This window comes from Falco cherrug, chromosome 2 (assembly GCF_023634085.1).
Source record: "Falco cherrug isolate bFalChe1 chromosome 2, bFalChe1.pri, whole genome shotgun sequence".
Lineage (NCBI taxonomy): Eukaryota > Metazoa > Chordata > Aves > Falconiformes > Falconidae > Falco > Falco cherrug.
This window is the reverse complement of record NC_073698.1, coordinates 65978820-65998116: the sequence shown is the minus strand read 5'-3', so window position 1 is coordinate 65998116 and position 19297 is coordinate 65978820. Positions and strand designations below refer to the sequence as shown.

Sequence of the window (19297 nt, the reverse complement as noted above, 5' to 3'; positions counted from 1 at the left end):
TCCACACCGGTCTTCACTTGTCGATATGCACCAACCCCCAGAAGATCTTATCTGCAACTGGGCCCGTGCTCTGCTTCTCAGCTGTTGAGCTAGCCTCCTGTCCGCTTAGGGAACAGTTTCAGAGCTACCCTCCTTTGCCAGTTGCTGGTGGTAGCTGATGAAAGACTGAGCAATAGACAGTGCTTTAAGTCCACTGTGCAACAGTGCTTGAAAAATGCTCAGGCAGCCGAGCAGGCTTAGAAGTAGAGCTCTTGAAAATCAAAGCTGTTTCAGTGCTATACGGACAGAGTACAAAGCAGCAGGAAAGGCGGTTCGCACAGAGGTAGAGCAGACACTACAGGAATAACAAATTGGAAACTAAATATTGGGAAGAGACCAGAAGTCAAAGAGGTAACGGTGGTCAGGGCAGCACAGGAGAGAGAAGAGCATTAGCATCTGTTGGGACATATAGCAGAGGACACCAGAGAAGGGGTGCCAGTGGGGAGGGTGGAGGTGAAGGGTGCTGGGTAGAGCCCATGGGGAGGGGTCCTGAAACAGGAAGGTTGGAATATGGGGGCTGAAATTAGGAGATGGTTGAAAAAAAGCAAGGTGTAAAGGCAATTCTTTCTTCTTTTTCTGAAATAATTCCAGCTTGAGGCTAATTTTTCTTCTTTTCCAAGAAGGAGGTTTCCTTCCCCAGACAGAAAATAATTCTCCCTGAAAGTTGTCCTGTTCCAGGTTAGGAACAGGAGTGTCCCAAAGACATCACAGGGACAGGAGGGAGATAAAACAGAGAGCAAACGGGGAACATTCTGTTTCCTTTAAGGGTGGAGGTTGGTATCAGGAGTCCTTTGAGCTCTCACCTCATCATTCGCTAATAATATCTGCATGTGTAACCATCTGAGACTCAAGAGAATTCGATCCCAGTTCCTGAATCTTCTGAACATTTGAAAGAAAAGAATGGAGATCCCAGCTGTGGAATGGAAGTAAAACCCCGTGTCTTAGGGACTTTTTTAAATGGGGACCCTGCTTTTTCAGTCATGATGAGCACTGCCCAAGTTCAACTGGTATATTACAGCTGAGAGCTTGTAATTATGGCATGACTACTGCTTTGACCTCGGTCAATTTTTGCTATAATGGTTTCTGCTGTACATAATCTGGGCTGATACTTAATACCTCTGATAAAACCACTTGTTTGAATGAATTAATGCATTTCTCATTAAATGTGCTTCTCATTACATTAATCAAATCAAGCAAATCATGCTGGGTGGTTTGACCACTGTAATTAAACCTTCCTTAAAATCCACTCATTTGGCTTTTGATGAGGATTTTGATTAAACTCTTCCAAAATGTCTGGCCCAATGTCTGCTAAACAGAAAAATAAGAGCTTGCACTAGCAAGCAAGCCATTAATTCATCACTGAGTTACACCAATTCCTTACTGTTTTATCTAGCCAGATTATAGAAATATTTGAAAAATGGCAATGTAAAATTGAATGTTTCTTACAAGTGTGCTGAGAGAAAAAATCTGTTCTCAACAAATTTCAGCTTTAAATTTAGTAACTGTATCCCTGGAATATATAGAGGATCTGGATAAGCAAGTCACAACAAATGGGAAAACAAACGGGGCTGCTGTTTACTGATGTTAAGGTAACAAGAGACACATCTTCAGAAAATTACTTTGTACATGCACCAACAGTTTTGCATGTGAAGATTGAATCAGTAAACATCTGTCCTCACCAGTGTCACTCACTTTCTCAAATATTGGTCCTCCTGCTCAAAATATCCTCATTCCTCAAAGATAAAGTATGTTTGCATGATCCTGGTTTAAGGACTGCATGACAAAATAGAAGAAGCCAAGGCCTGGCTTCTGGCCCTGCAAGTGTCCCTGCATGACATTTCTAAACTTTCTTCTTTGCCCAAAACAGGGTGGCTGCATCCATGCTGCTCCTTGAGAAGAGTCTTGGTACGTGGTGTGGCCAAAAGCATGCCCATACGTTGTCCTGGAAGAATGCTAGTTGATATAAGCCAAACCCACAATGGTTAACGGATGCAGACCAGGGTTTGATACTAAATCCTGGCCTTGTTTTATATGCCAGTAAAGACATGACCAGAAAGACCTCCCTCTCCACTACTCCCCCTTTCTGTCAGTGCCTGCTTCTGCCTCGCCCTGATTTGCAGCCCAGTGCCCAGTCCCATCAGGCAGCATCCCTCAGTGCTGACCTGGCACCTGCATGCATAGTTGCCCACCCTGGCTTGATGTAGGGTTGGAGACTAGATCAAAGGCCCTTTGTAAAGTCTGAGATGTTCTTTGACTCTAGTTCACATTACAACTGCTTGTTCAAGCTGTCAGCTGGCAGAACTGAAGCTACCCAAAGGACCTGATCCTACAAGGTGCACCTTCAGCTTTCACTTACTGTTAGTCTCTGCATTGCAACCTCTTCTCATATTAACATGTCCCTGAGCGAAAAGGTTTTGTTATCACTTCATATCCACTTAAGAAATTTAATTCCTTACCCAGAAAATGGAAGATCAGTCTCAAAAGTGATCTCAACTCAAAAGTGTTGAGCGCTTGCAAGGACTTTGTAGATGTAAAATGACATCACAAAAATAGTGGTCACCCTGGGACAGGTAAAGGAAGCTAAGCACAGAGTTGATGAAAGTAGATTTTTCAGACACAAAGTCAGTATGACTGACCCTGAATTTCTGGAAGAGGAATTCAGTCTTCATAGCAGATATGAAATGATTTAGTGTTTTTCACTTTGTAACTGGTTCACCTAAGAAAACCCCCTAAGTTGTACAGGTATGAAATGGAATGATAACAACTAAGTGGCTAAATTAAAGCAATGCAAAACAATGCCCAAATTGCACAAGAGCAGAAAAGCCTGGTTTGAGTTCTTAGAGTAAATGTATCAAAATATAGAAAGCATTAAGAGGAAGCAACATTAGAATAGTAGTGTAAATGTTTGCATCAAAAAGGTAAAGGGTAAGTTCTGTGACACTAATTTGCTTGGGTACTCTGTAAAACATCTGAGTTGGTCCTGAAACCACCAACACCAGCATTTCACTGACCATTTTCAGTCAGATTTGACTTTTCAGTTTAACGTGTGTTCCAGTTTGTTTTCAGTAAGGATGCTTTAATCTGGAATATTTTATTTCAGTTCTCTCAAGACTTGTGCACAGAATATGTACTGTTAATCCATTTCCTCTCAACAAAGGCGAGGGGGCTGTCTTCATCACAAATGAGCCACTGCTTCCCATGCTCCAGAAAGCAAATCTTGGCTCTGTGACCAGCAAGTGATTCACCAGAAACTTGGCCAGGGAGTAGAAACCTCTTTTTCTGGTCATGTAAATGCAGGCCACAAAATTCTGTTTTAGGACGGGGAACTCGTGCTTAAAATCTCACCAGCACCTTCTCCCTCATCATTAGAGTTCAGTTTGAAAGGACAAAAACCTGGCAACTCGCTGATGAGTATTTTAAGGCTGGCAAATAACCCAGCCAAAAGCATGAGCCCAGCTGTCAAAACATAGAAAACTTCAGCTTTACAATAAAACAGATTTTTGTTATTTCTGACTGGCTAGGATTCTTTTGCTTAGATCAAGGGCAATACGCCATTGATCAAAATTTCTTTTTCTTCTTCACATTTTTGATGTTAGGAAATGCTTTCAAACTCCCCACAGATATTTCAAGCATTGACTGCTGCCAAGCACTCTCCGAAAGCTATTCCTCTTCTCTCTTCTCTCCCCCTGCCTCTGCTTATCTGCCTCATAGTGCTGTCACAGGATTTCTCAAGTGTCCACAGTGGATTTCTCTAATGCTGTTTTGAGTGGTTCTGTGCTGCATTCTGTGGCCGTAAGGGGAAGCAGATCCAGGGAAAGAGAAGATGGAGAGTGCTTTAGCTTCAAGAGGAAATTCAGTTTATCTACTAACTTGAGATGAAGCTGTTTGGATGCCAAAGCGCAGCGTTCTTCTGGCACCTGAGGAGGAGCTGATTTTATAACACAGAGGACCCATGGGCTTTTACTAAATCCTTAGTGCTGCCTGGGGAGGAAAGTAGGACTGACAAAAGAAAGAGCACGCAAGGGAGAGCTGGAAGCAGAAGGCTGGAGGCGTGTGTGTGTGTGCGAGTGCATGTGCGTGTCTGTGTGTGAGCATCCCGGCACTGGCGTTCCCATGGCATTCCCCTGCCTGCAGAAGGAATCACACAGGACCAGATGGCTGAATGGGGCCAGGCTGTGGGAGGGGATGGCAAGCTTCTCCTTGGATTAGTCGTGTGACATGTAAGCACTCTCATGATACCGATAGGAGACATTGACACAGTCTGGCTGTTGAGGGATCATAGGGGCCAGGCCCCAGCCCAGACCACATAACTCTGCAGCTGAGCATCCCATCACAGCTTCTGCCCTCTCCATGCCCTATTCCTGAAGAACATGGTTTGATCCCTCATTCCCTCGTGTCAAGCTCCCAATTCCCATGCACAGGTGAAAAAAAAAATGGAATGTGAATGCTGTGCCTGTCCCTGTCCTCCATTTTCTGCCTTGGAGCAGTAATACACAGAGCTGGCATGGTGCTGCCACTGCCCCACCACTCCCAGGAAGGAAAACACGCAGGATGAAACTGTTCCAGCAGAAGAACACAGTAAGAAGCTGGATGCCTTGAAAACAATGAAACAACTTGTAACGTGTCAGACTTGGTGGCATCTTGGGCTCACATGTGTCCAGGACACACACTTTCCTCAGTGGTTTTCTAACTATGAATTCAGCATCCAGTAAGTCTTAAACCACCAAGAGGCAACAGAGATTATTCACTGAGATACAAGTATCTCAAGTGCCAATGCCGTTGTTTTATGGAGGCAAAGTTTGAACTTTCCTGTGAAAATTGGCTATAGTCAACTTTTCAGTGCCCATGTTTCTATTTTTGGTCACACAGGTACTGGTATTTTTCCTGGTTTTCTCTATGGTTATGCGTAATAAGTGAGTTAAAATATCTAGTGTCAATGTAGAAATACTTCGTTAAGCTCTGTTAGAAGAATTCTAATGAAATTGCAGTTTCTGACAAACATCAGTACCGTAGAAACAGCTCATTATAACAGACAACAGATACCTGTGTCACGTTTCTGGTTTTGTCATATAGCTCGAGGGCATACCCAAGTTATAGCAAAGGGATATTTATGTCATTTTGTACATTTTTGTTTATTTTTCATTTTGCAGTAGCAGCAGAAACATTCACAAGCCCTCAGCTTTTCTTTTGCCAAATGGTAAAGCCACTTTAAAGTCAGTCTGGTTTGTTGTTTTTTTGATTGAATGTCTCAAGCATCCAGTAATTCCCTTCAGACCAAGTCAAGATATGGAGCCAGTGCTGGTCTCTGAAGGACTGGGGAAAAAATGCTGTTATTATGGCCTCTGGAGAAGAGATCAGTCTCAGAAATTCAGAAAGTACACCATGCAAAAGTTACTTTTCAGACACTACATCTGCAGGCTGCCTGCAATCAATTAATATAGGGTGTCAACCAGTGAATCGTTTAAAAAACGGTTCATTATGAAGGCAGGACACAACCTGTTGCTTTGCTTTTTTTGCATATATTTTGCTTGGTTAATATTCACTGGTACGTTTCTGTAACTTAAGACTACAGAAGCTAAAATATTAACCTTCACTCACAGCTCACTGTATTCAGCACACTAGCAGCAGACTGGCATTGGACTTCATCACCAGATGCCCCAGGGAGAGAAGAAGTAATTTAATGTGAGTTCATGGCCAACTTATTTTGCAGTAAGGTAGGTTTCCTGCGCTGTAGATTTTAGTCACAATTCACAATCAATTCAGAACTGGTATATTTTCAAATGGAAGTAGCTGGCTTTTATGATGACTTGAGAGATCTCTATTCCCTCCTGTACAACATCATGTTATTCTTCATATCTTAAGTTTTGAGACAGAAAAGGGGGAAGGTCAGGCAGGTAGATCCTGTCCACAAATGGTGCCTTCTGTGTCAAAGGAAACACGTAAGCTAGGCTTTGAGCAGGACAGCAAGAACTGATTTTCCAACTTTTTAAATTTTTCTGGGCAGGTTTTAAATCTAAGCCAGATACTCCTGGTTGGCAGGTTTAGGTGCAACCTGGCCAAGAGATAGAGCTGGCCAGCAGGATAAGGGGCACAGAGAAGGTAGGAAGGATGGTGGCCCCACAGGCCTGGGATGGGTTTCCAGTCACCAGCTGTGAGAAAATCAGATGTATGCCAACTAACCACCAGAGATATCTGTCTAACTTTTCTGAAAATCGTTCAATTAGGATCATTCTGCAACTTCCCTGAGCAATCTGTTCCTGTCCTTTCATATTCCTGGAGCCAGAAAATTCCCTGTTACCCGTCCTGAGTCTTTTATGGTTACAAATTCATCTTGCTTCTTCACGTCCTGCTCTAGATGAACAGCTGATCAACTTTCTCCTGACAGCCCCACCTATCAGAGAACTATTAATGTGTTCAGTCCTCAAGAATTGTCTTCTTTCAACTTCACTGAGCCCAGTTCCTAGCCTTTCTTCACAGGTAATGCTTTCTAGGCCTCTGATTGCACTTTCAGCTGTCCTCTGGGCAGGTTTCAGCTTGCTGGGTTCATGAAGAACCGTGCCCCAGTGTGGAGTTTTGCTGAGACCTTGTTAGTGCCAGTTAGGATGGAATAAGCACTTTCCGTGGCTTACATATTAAATGTTTGGTAATACTTTTCCAGATGAAGTTCATCTTTTTTGCAGCAGCATCTTGATTTAATGTCCAGTTGGTGATCCAGTGTAACTCCCATGTCCCTTTCTGCAGAGCTGCTGGCTGGCCAGTCACTTCTCATTTTGCATCTGTGCACTTGATTTCTCTTTCCTAACAGTAGCATGTCAATGCTTGTCTTTGCAGATTTCACCATGGTGGTTCAGGATTTCTCCATTTTAGGAAAATTGTTCCAAATTCTTACCTGCTTATTCTTCTGTTGTGGGTTAACCCTGGCAGGCAGCTTAGCCTCACACAGCCACTCGCTCACTCCCTGCCACAGTGGGAAGGGAGAGGGAATTGGAAAGGTAAAAGTGAGAAAACTCATGGATTCAGATAAAGACAGTTTAATAGGTAAAGCAAAAGCTGCACATGCAAGCAAGGTGAAATAAGGAATTCATTCACCACTTCCCATCAGCAGGCAGGTGTTCAGCCATCTCCAGGAAAGCCGGGCTCCGTCACGCATAATGGTGACTTTTGAAGACAACCAGCATTCTGAATGTCCCCCCTCTCTCCTTCTTCCCCCACCTTTTATGGCTGAGCACAACATCATATGGTATGGGATATCCGTCTGGTCAGTTGGGGTCAGCTGCCCCAGCTGTGTCCCTTCCCAATTTCTCATGTGCCCCCAGCCTACTCTGTCCCAACTGAAACCAGTATACCTTCCAACTGCTTGCAGATTTGATCAGCTCAGTGCCCACTGCTGGTTTTAGGAGTGCACTCTCTAGCTCACCTACTAAGTAACTAATGAAAAGATTGACTAGCAGCGGGACTGAGACAAGCCCTGTTGGTACCTACTTGAAATGTCCTCTTGGTTTTACAGAAAATCATAAACTGGAAAACATTGCAAAGCAACTGGTAACATCTGGTTATCTGCAGTTTGAGTTCTTGCATGTATGCTGCTGACTTAAAAAGAGGGAAAGTGCAAGACTAGAACAGATCCCTCAAACACACACATTGCTGTCCTAGCAGGAAGAAGTTGAAAAAACAAACTTGTGCAAGATATTCATCATATTGCCTGCTCTGCTGTGAGAAGGTTGTCAGATAGAGCAAAGTAATCATAGTACAGGAGCTTGAATAGCAGTCGTGATTGCTTAACTAATGGACTACTAATTCTGTTATCTTTATAGGCAGAGACGTTCCAATCAGCCATGATCAAATTGAAGATGAGACAATTCTAAGTCACTGTTTACCCACACTGTTTTTGCTAAAATGAAAATAAGAAAGGCTGTCAGTCTGTACAGACCACCAGTCAATCAACAACTGCGGTCAAAGGGAAATCTTGCGCTGTTATCTGACTTGTGTAAAGGGTTTTTCATCTTCATCTATGGTAGGTGGGCTCAGAGATGGACTATTATGACAAAGCTGTCATTTCTGCTCCAGTGCAGTAGTGATTTTATCTTTATAGTTTCCATCTTTCAGATGTGAGGTGTATGTGACCAACATCTCACAGAGGCATTTTGAGCTTGTGTGTTAAAATTGACCATTTCTTGCTGTTAGTTGGCAGAATCCACCTTTCATTTCAGGTCACACTGACCTCTTCTGCATCAGTCAACTAGCTAGCATAATAAAAGAGGAATACGCTCTATCTGTGTTGTCATTGCTAATTATTTCTGCAGTAGTCGCATGTGAAAACACCAAGCAGATTTCACTGCCTCATTGCATAGCCCACTCCAGACAAGCAACAAATTTGTGTCCAGAGACCTCTTAAGTTACAGATGTGACTGGCTATGTGTGTAACCTATGTGAGATGCTGCTCACTGGTTGCACCACTGAAATTATCCTACTAACAGCTTTGGCATAAAGCATGTCCTCAGACATCTTGGGTTACCCAAATCAGGTTAAGCCTGACATTTGAGCTAACGTGTTCTCTCACAGTTGGGGTAGGATGAGGAAATGGGGAGCACTGGCTTAGGTGGCACACTTGACAGGTGGTAATTAGTTAAATCGGTGAAACTCAGTTGCATTTAATTATATGATCATACCTACAGGTCATGTGTCAGGGAAAAAGAAGTGGGTGAAACAAACAAAGTAAGGGAAGATAGAATGGAGAGGTAGGATTGCAATGTAAAACCAGGATTAATACAAAAGGAAAAAAAGCCACAGTGTGTTCCCCTTGGTTAGCTTTATTTCTCACTGATGATTCTTCTTGCTTAGCTCTTTAATTTAAGAAAGAGGAATTTTATACTCCTAAATACCTGACTTAAGTTTAAGGGAATTGGGAGGGGATTTTTTAGCGAATGGTCTTTGATGGTTCCATTTTTGTTTTTTAAATAACAAAAAGATGAAACTAGGAAAACAGGTGAAATTCAGTTTTTGATGAAGAGAGGATGCTCTTGTTACAAATGCTGCCAGGCCTTGAGCAGCTTCTACCAAGCCTTTTGCTATTGCAAAGCTTACTAGTAATTACAAGCCAAGTGTTGTGACATTTAGAAAGCCACAGTGCCTTGGTCACTTCATCAAAGAAATTGTCATTTACATGCCTGGACATTCCTCTTACACCGACAGCCACTTACTTTGCAATCTTTTAAAATGATCCTGGGATTCTTTCTTCATTTTTTTAAAGAGTATACGTGATCAATTAAACCCTGTAAGAGAAAAGGACTTCAGCCACCTCATTGTGTCCCAGGACTAATTCACAGGGCATCACTTGGAAATGTAGTAGGACTGAAATGCCTGTAGCACAGCTGACGGGGGAGGTTGCAGAAACCTCAGCTGCTTTGTCTGCAAAGCTTATGCACCGTGATAACTGATCACACCTCAGTGCACCGGACAATGGCTCTGTCCCTGTGCAGGGCTGCTGGGTACAGCGAGGCCTGTGAAGCCCATGGAAACAGAGCAGCTGGGATTCCCTGCACTCCCATGGGTGCTGAGAGGCTGAGATTCCCCTTACTCCCAGAAAAGAAGCCACTGGCTTGAGTGCATTGGTATTTCTCTTCTCGATGCTAATAAAGTATCACTTGCCTTGTTTGAAATATGCTTTCATGAGGGCAGGAGGGAGCAGGGGCAAGACCTAATACAGTAGGAATAATTTTTTGGATATTCAGATTTGATGCTGTGGGAGTTGGCAAAACTGGAGGGCAGCCTTCAGAGAGAGCGAAATTTTCATGCTCGTGGCTTTGATGGTGTCAAGGTCCTACATCTACAATGTCAGACTATCTGAGAACTGTCAGGGCACCTCTCAGTCCCGCTCCTCACCCAGTCCAGGCTCCCCCAGCAGCAGTGTGAAGCCCAGCTGATTTTCAGAAATACGTTTCCTGAGCAAGAGGAGCTTCTGCTTTTTGTCACCTCTAGGCCACAGTCCGTGCAGGTGTGATATGCTCTGTCAGTCTCAGCTGACTCCTCAGTCTCTAGCTAAATGCATCTTATATGAACTGATGAATTGTTTGTAGGAATTGCTTCACTGTAATGTGTTCCAGTGCCTGGTACACACAAATGCTGACAATTTTTCATTGCCCACAGACAGCCCTTTTTCTCTTCCATGGGAAATTGATTTTGAAGAGAAGAATATACCTCTTGTGATGCCTGAATTTTCCACAAGCAATCTTCCCTCTGAGTGCAGGCCAGCCCAATACTATTTAGTTTGTTGGAAGTGCTGAAATTACAGCCTGAGGTGGCACAGCTGGTGGAACAGTATCAACCAAGCAGGAATAGATACATCAGCAACAATGGGCAAGATGACCTCCACTAATCCAAACCTTTTACCCACATGTTTCTGCTTTCCATAAAAATACAAGTCTCACTTGCCTCTCATTTAATAAGATTACAAAGCAAGACCAAGCAATTTTAACTGTTTGCTTCTGAAATTAAATCCATCCCTTGTGAATGGGGAGAGCCAGAGGTAACTACGTGTAAGATTAGAGTATGCCAAAGCACATCCTGACTTCTGTCATTGATTCTTTTTCATTCAGGTGTTCGATGAGTGTGCTTGCTCTGGCTTTCTGCAAAATATGAGTGCTGCTCCCAGTGCTCCCCAGGACCAATAAATCTTTTTCACTTCCTTACGAGAGACAAGCAGCAGCAAGCTAACCAGTCATTTTAAATCATCCTGTTTAAAAACACTAAGTAGTTTGTCTAACGGTTAATGTATTTGTATATCTTTTTCTCATTTCAGAATCCTGTGTCGTCAGTGAAGCTGTGATAGATTCTCCTCTGGTTTGAATAAATTAACCTAAAGTTTCAGAAGGGTGCTCATAGTATGTCCAGCTGTTTTGCTTAAGTTCTCTGGAAAGTACAGTTAGTCTACCACAGTTGCCTAAATCATCTATTCATACTTGATTTGTATTAAAGCAAAGGTTTAACATTTGCTGGGCTTCAGTTTAGGGTAGGTCTTCAAGACATGGTGCAACATCATGTAGGAGACCCCTATGGTAGCTCCAAGGAAGCAGTTGGTATGTACAAAGGCAGTGCAGTGCCAGGTTAGGAAGCAAGCTGAGCTCTGGGAAGCAATAGGCTTTGTCAGCCCCATCACCAGTACTTTTGTTTCTCCTTGGTGCAGTGAGTGCTGCAGCCCTTGATCTATGATGTTTTGCACAGCAGAGATGGAGCTGAGGAATCCAAACAGCAGTTGCAGGGCTGTGAAAGTTCTCTGGGGTTGCAGTTCCCAACCTTCTGTGTCTCTTCCTTGGCTGACATTGCATCCTGCCAGGCGCCTTTTGCCCTCTCTCAGACCCCTGCAGCTGAGGAAGTCTCTGAACAACTGATTTCCCAAAGCTGGGAGGGCACAGGGGAGGGCTCATTCCTGGCTTTGTCCTGTTTCCTATGCTCTTGCCCAAATAGCTGATTTTTTTAATCATAGTAATAATTCTCACTGTTCTTATGATCTCTTTTGTAGTGAGGTGAAGTCACCCTGTGTATGCTGTAAGTGCTGTTTCATTTACCTGTTGGGGCTCCCTGAAGAAGAGGTTGGATCCATACCATTCTTTTAATGGCCCTTGCTAGGTCTGTTCTCCATTAATTTGTCTGATCCCCTTTGAACCTGTTCCTACTTTTGGCTTCCACGATACTGTGTGCATTAAGTCTCTATTTAATTATGTGTTGTGTGAAAAAGTGCTTCCTATTTTTTAGTTTTGACCATTTGCCTGATAATCTCATGAGGTTCCCTTTAATTCCTGTATTGTGGGAAATAACCCATCAGTTCCCAAGTTACCTTCTCGGAGCAGACAGGGATTTTGTAGACCACTATCATATTTCCTGTCAGTTGTTTGCTTTCCAAGCAGGCATCTCCAATGTATGGTTGTTGTTTCACACCTCTCTTGGTCCTCATTGCCCTTCTCTGTGCTATTCGTAGTTCTGCAATACCCTATTCCAGATGCAGTGGCCAGAATAGGACACAACATTCAGGAAGTTAGGCATGGCAGGGCTTCCCACGGTGCTGTTTTCTACAAATGTTTTTTAACTCTTTCTCTAGAGCTTTCCTAACAATTCTCAATCTTCTCTTGCCTTTTTGACATTGCTGAGCATCAGGTTTTAGGAGTGACTCCCTTTCTGTGTCAGGCAGAACAGAGTCAATGGGAACACTTGGGCCTTGTATTCCCAGAGTGCACACTGCATTTGTTTATTGGCCGGGTTCAGAATGGGCATTAACTTTTGCTGAGCATGAAGGTTTATTAGCTTTAAGGCTCATGCTTTGCACTGGAATTCATAATTCCCATTCAACGTGGGGGTAGAATTAATTGTCTAGAAAATGGGATTCACAAAATATGACAAGCAGAACAGGTGTCTGAGTGTCATGGTTTAACCCAGCAGACAGCGAAACACCACACAGCTGTTTGCTCACTCCCTCTGCTCAGTGGGATGGGGGGAGAGAACTGGAAAAAAAAGTAAAATTCATGGCTTGAGATAGAGACAGTTTAATAGGACAGAAAAGGAAGATATAATAATAATAATGATAGTAATTATAATAGTATTTTATCTTTATTAAAACTTATATTAATATTTGAATAATAATTAGGATTTATTATTAATATTATTATAGAATTTGAATATACCAAACAAGTGATGCACAATGCAATTGCTCACCACCTACCAACTGATGCCAAGCCAGCTCCTGAGCAGTGGCCCCGAGCCAGCTTTCTCCCTAGTTTTTATATACTGAACATGATGTCATATGGTCTGGAATATCCCTTTGGCCAGTTTGGGTCAGCTGTCCTGGCTGTGTCCCCTCACAACTTCTTCTTCCCCCAGCCTTCTCATTGGCAGAGCAGCATGAGGGGCTGAAGAGTCCTTAATCACGACTGAACAACAACCAAAACATCAGTGTGTTATGAACATTATTCTCATCCTAAATCCAAAACACACTATACCAGCTACTGGGAAGAAAATTAACTCTATCCCAGCCAAAACTAGGACACTAAGCCAGCAGGAGTTACTGGTAAGGAAAAAGTGGCTTGGATCTTGTTTTTTCACTCTGAGGAAGTTACCTGCTTCCACATAGGATTCCACAGCATGTGCCCAGCTCTGCAGGGTACCAAGGTTCCCTTCTAGAAATAAAGGATGTGGATTTTTTATACAACTGAGCAGGAATTCTTGTTCTTGCTTGGGCATACCACACTAGAAGCACTTGCATGAAACTCCTTGATTGAGTTTTCTCCTGAAATGAGATGGGACCCCACATTCCCCAGGGAAAGTATGCATACTTTGTGCCTCTCTGTATAGGCTGTGCTGGAGGCAGGAGAGCGGATCAGAGAAGGGGAGATCTCAGTGCTTTGTGTGAAGTTCCCTTACTTGCTGTAGGATAATCAAACATCCAGTGGATTGCTGAGTGAAGAAGGGAGCTGAATGTCAAATGTGTGTGAGGATATCATGCCTACTCCCTTCTTTTGTGTCCCCAGAGAGGTTGTTCACACTTCAAAGGAAGAGATGGACTAAAATCAGAACCAAAACACATCCAGCTGAGCTTAGTTCTAGAGACAGTGGGTGCTTGGAAGTAAGTGGAAGTGTTGCCACAGTCTTGATGAGAACCGTAGTTTTATCACTTTCTTTGGTGGTGTCCTTGCATTTCACTTTATCAGCACACGATTTCAAGTTACTTCATCACAGCAGTAGTTTTCAGTTCACTGGTGTTTTGTTTCAGCTGTTGCCACTAAAAGAATATCACTGAGAACTGTTACTGGGGCATGGAGTAAGTTGCGTATCCTAACAAATTTCCATCCTTTGCATAACCATCACCTATTCCTTACATACCAGACCTGGAAAAGCAATGAAATACAGAACTATCCATCCACCAGCTTCCCCCTCCATTGAACACAGAAAAAAGACAGTATCAGCATAGCAGATCACCTGTCCCTCATTCACTGTTAATTGTGTTAGCGTTCCTTTTTACCTTCTGCCTGTTACAAACTCAGCAGCCTCCAGGAAGCTCAATAATAGCTGAGACTCTCTGCTTCCTCTACATGTTTTGGTTGGGGTTTGTTTTTTGCCTTTAAGCTAGCCTTTAACTTTGTTCCAGTGCTTGAAAGATCTAATATTCCATCTGAATTGAATATGAAAATATGTTTTTAGATTACCTCTTTATGTCTTTTAGTAGTCTCTAGGGCCTTGCATCTGCCCCAGTTCAACAAAACCACATGATGAAGTGCCTATGTGCTTTGCTGTACTGGGACCTGAACACAAAATTTCTTCTCAGTTTTGTTTTCAAAACATTTGAAATTCCGAATCAGGTCTAACTGCAAGACATTTTATTTTCTCTTGGCTTTAATACTAGTTATCTTCAAATTAGTGATCAGCAGTCTAATATGTTTGTGCATGTATGTATGCATGTTACTATCACTGAGATCTAAAAGCTAATGACATTATGATCCCAAAATCCTTTTTGTTCCTCGGCATGGAGCTTGTATACTGAGATTATAATGATCGACTTCTGGCCAGAAGCAGTTGTCTCCATTAAAAACTAAATCTTTGGCAAATATTTCTATACAATACATGATAAAAAAACTAGTCTTACCCTAAAATCAGAAGGAATTGTGTAGTAATTACTGTTGTCTTGTTTCATGAGAAATAGTGGCAAACTGCAAGTAATAAATACATATCCAAAGACATTCCAGACTTGAAGCTTGCTTTTGAGATTATGCTGGTTTGTTTTTATAATCTCCTTTGTAAATAATTATCGAAATCTTGGGTCAAATAATTTTACAGATTTAAATACCTGAATAGCTTTTGTCCTAAAAGACGTAATCCAAAGTACCACCTACTCTTTCAGTGTAAGCATCAATCACTAGTAGCCAAGTTGGAATCAGAATAAAAATGCACTGTTCTCCAGACACTAACTCAAATTTACTGAAACAGGTACTGACCATGTTAAACAAGCAATAAAAGTGGTGGTTTGGGGTACTGACTGGTAGATGAGTTCCTAATTTGTTCTGTAGGGCTCAGGGCAGCATTTAAACAGTTTTGTTTCTTTTTTCTTCCTTTTTAAATGAAACCTTTTTTCTCCCTCCGGCTCTCTTATCTATTGATGTAACTGGTGTTGCATGAGAAATTATCTCATTTCAATGGCTGGAGCCAGTTTTTCTATCAGCTGCAGTAAGGTTTCCTCATTTATTTAATGAGGAAATAATAATAGGTAGGAAATTAAGTATTAGGAGTTGCAGATGAAGAAAACTAAAACAGAATTTTCTGTTTATTATAGTGGGTTAAAAAAAAAAGAAGAAGAAGAAGATCTGTATTAATATAGCCAGTACGTATAATTGGTATTCGGATTATGGCATGATTATTACTTTGCAGACAGGGGACTCCGTTACCACTCAGTCATCAAGGAAGTAGCTGCTTTCTGTGCTCATCTCATCTCTGAAGCTGAAAGAAGAGCTAGTTATTATCTTCAAGTGGGGTTATTAATGAGGGGAAAAATCATCCCCAATTACTGTGAAGCAAAATATTTCAACATTTACATATCTGAGACTTTAATTTTTATCTAGTCCTTCGTGAGTTCTTAAGCTCAGACTGTATTCACTTTTCCAAATGTTCCCACAGTGAGATCTTGAGGGGAACTCACACCTGTCCAAGTGCTGGCTTCCCCAGGTGCATGCTTCAGAGTCACAGCAATGCTGCTGATCTCATCCTTGTGCTTCCAGAGACTTATTTCCACAGAGATTCCTTCGTGCTACACCATAGGAACAGAGTCTCAAGCGTAGGCTTCACTAGAGAAGTAAGAAATTCTGACCTGCCTATACTGTCTATGTTCACAGTCCTTTTTTGCTTAACTAGAAGCAGCCTGAGATGTATTTGAAAGAGCTAATTTCGCTCTTTTGCCTTTTTTTTTTAACAAGGTATTGTTCCTTGTGAAATTAATGGTTTGAAATTTTTTACTCTGAATGTCCTAGAATAAAACCTGAGCAACAAAGGTGACGATTTAAATTCAGTTAAACATGTGGGCAGTAACCAGGAGATGGGAGAAGTGCTGTCCATACTGTGAATCCATCCATCAACACAGATGTGAAGGTCTGACCTTGGCAGGTTCAGGAGGTAGGGATGTCAAACACAGTTTGCAGTCAGTTGGAAATGTAGCTACTAGACAAAGAAAACTCAATAATTACCCAGCTGTTTCTGTAGATTACAGATTTCCTAGAAAACAATAAAACAGACATCTGTGAATGGAAAAAGTAATACTTTTTTTTTCATTCAAAAACTTAATTCCTGAAAGTCATCAGATATGTCCTCTGTAAACTTCTTATCTCTTTTGAAAACCCACAGAGCCTGTAACCAATCAGTGTAGATTTCTCTACAGCATTTATGCCCATTAACGCTTCATTGATTTACAGTGAAACTGCTGAAGAAAGGACTGTCTCAGACAGCCATATAAATATTAATTTCTGGTGAAGGATGGCTGCTATTACACTAAATATTAAATGAATTCATAATACTTGGACATTTGCAATAAATCACAACTGGGACTGCATACTAACATCCCATTCTGAATCTTTTCCTATTTTTAATATTAAAGCCTTGGAAAAGGACGGGTTACTCCCAATGAAATGCACAGCTTTGTAACACTGAAGTCATTAACAAAGTCCCATGGCACGAGGAGGAGTTTTAACTTTGTCCCATTTTACAGATGGAGGGAGGAGGCATGAAGGGGTTTAGGCTGAATTGCTGATCAACCAAAGTTCAAACCCAATCTGTTTTTCATGAGAGACATCACAGTAAATTATCAGCTCCTGACAGTCCTTGCTGTGCTTGAAGTGCTTTGAGCAGCATCGGCAGAGGGTCTGGCAATGGGATACCAGAAGGCTGAGAGCATTTGCCAGACTCAAAGGGAGAAAGACCTGGATGTAATGTCTAATCTCCAGGTGCCTGAAGTGGCTAGTATCAGTTCACCTCTAAATATTTTGCCCAGGGCCATGATGGGAAGCACGGGGCTCCTCAGGTTTTGACTAGAAGGACTAGGCTAAGCAATTGAAGTAAGTCATCCTCTTTGTTTAAAGAACACTGATCTTAGTCTCAAAAGTTTAGTGAAATGGACAGTGGACTAAGGGCTAAAAATCAATTCTTTATTTTTCCTTTTGTTAAAGTAGAACAAAGGGTACATCAGTAAGTTCATTACAGCTCTCTGTTATCTGAGGGATATAGCTTGAGCGTAGAAATTTATGCCAGGGCTAACCATGTAGAGTGGAAGCCATTCTTGTAAACAAAATTGAATGACTGTCAGACTCATCTGCTTTCTAATGTGCAGATGGGTGTGAATATATGCATCCCCTTCTTTCCAAAGGTTTTTGCTTCTATGCTTTAAGTGCTCTAAGTCACACAAGGTTTTTCTAATGAAAATTTGCCAAGGTATTTAAATTAGAAGCAAAAATTAGAAAAGCTGCTACCACATAGGAATATTAATTGTTCATTATACAGGGCTTTAGTTCACATAGTTACTTTGGATGTGCAAAGCTGCCAATTAAAGAGGCTCAAAGTGCTCACTGCTGCACAATAGTGGTTTCTCCAGAGCCCCACAATAGCTATTGTATTCTGTCACTGACCTTTAGACACCTTCAAATGCGTATTGACACAGTATGCTGGGATCATTGCAGCTATTGGTTCAGTGTGCTACTGGGAAAGATGAGTTTTGCAATTTCATGAAGAGCTTTAAAATCTGATATAATGATGACAGCAGCAATATTTCTTAATTAGAGAATGAGAGAAATACTGATGTATTTTTCTGGTGTTTCAGGTGAATTCCAGCGTGCATACCTACTACAGCTCCCACAAAGGTCCCTTCCCACTGGGGAAAGATGTTTGTCAGGGGCATTTAGTCTGCTTTTCTATTGTTTCCAGGGGAATTTATTGAGTATTTTTGACCTGATGGTGCCATATGGCCAGCCTCCCTTAGCTTCCATGGATTCTGCCTGGATGAACATCTTGGCAGGATGGATCCTTTCATCCTGTAAGTGACAAACGCCCTTTTAAACAGAACATATAGTTGGAACCAGTGGTATGCAGGAGACTGAGATCTGGAAGCATAGTTCAGACTCTGCTCTTCAAAAATCAGTGGACGTTGTCTCTGTGATTACAACTGTGCTTCTTTTTAGCTCTTCCGTGTCTTAAACATCTAAGGTATTTCTGTTTTCTTACCAGTCTGTAACAGCTAAAGAGTGCAAAAAACTTTGGGAGCAGAGATACCAGATATTCCAAGTACATTTACTGCAGTAAATCCAACCATCTTCTAAAAGCTTATGTTTATTTTATTGTAGCCCTCCTATTCCTTAAAGCTGCTTTGAGAAATTACTTCAGCAGTCAGCACATAAAAGAGCATAATTTTAAACCTTGCATGGGACATTTTGTCTACAGAGAATAAATAAATTACTGGGTTGTATTTCCAAAGAGTGTTCCTGCTTGAAGATAGAGAGAGAGTTTCTGTTCCATAAGTATTGCAGTAGCTGGGTTCATTTTTATCCCCTGGGATCCTATTATAGAACAAATTATCAAATCTAGCTAAACTTCACAGCCCTGAGTCTCTGAAGATAGTCTTGGGTGATGGCTTGTGCTTCAGACAGAAGAGGAAATCTAACAGACCTTTTGTAAAACTTCTTGTGTCTTTAAAAAAAATGGAAAATTTACTGCACAGCATTGCTGGTTGCATGTGCTGGAGGGTGGCCAGTTTCTGCACACAATCCCTCTACCCTTTCTAGCTGAGGGACATAATATTTGGTGTTTGTGTGTGCTTGAGGTAAATGTGCAGCAGGATTTCTCACACTGCTATAAAGCACACCAGGTCAGATGTGTTTCTTCAGTAATGCAGGCTGAACTCTTTTTTCTCCCCACATTAATTGAAAGGGTGCTGGTTATCTTGTTTTCATTCCTCTGCATCAAAAGCCCTTGTAGAACTTTGAAACCTTCCATGCACTGCCACTGCAATTGCCAATTGTGAATTTTGTGATCTATCTTCAGACATCAAGGCAATGCCTTTACCTTAAGACACGAGAGGTGACCCACTTCTGGGAGGAAGACACAAATAGGTACAGCTGTGTGATGCAGGATGTGAAAAGGAGCACACGCTGGATAGAACTATTAAACCACTGCCCTGCGCCTCCATTCTCCCTACAGTAAATCTGCATCAGGTGGTAAATGAGGCAGTAAAGATAAGCGTTTC

General features: G+C 41.9%; 1 protein-coding gene across 1 annotated transcript in view; it reads left to right on the top strand.

The window, feature by feature from the left end:
* The window catches only part of SH3RF3 (SH3 domain containing ring finger 3), a 258246-nt gene that overhangs the window by 223694 nt on the left and 15255 nt on the right, over positions 1-19297 (top strand). The gene's annotated exons all lie outside the window — the stretch shown is intronic.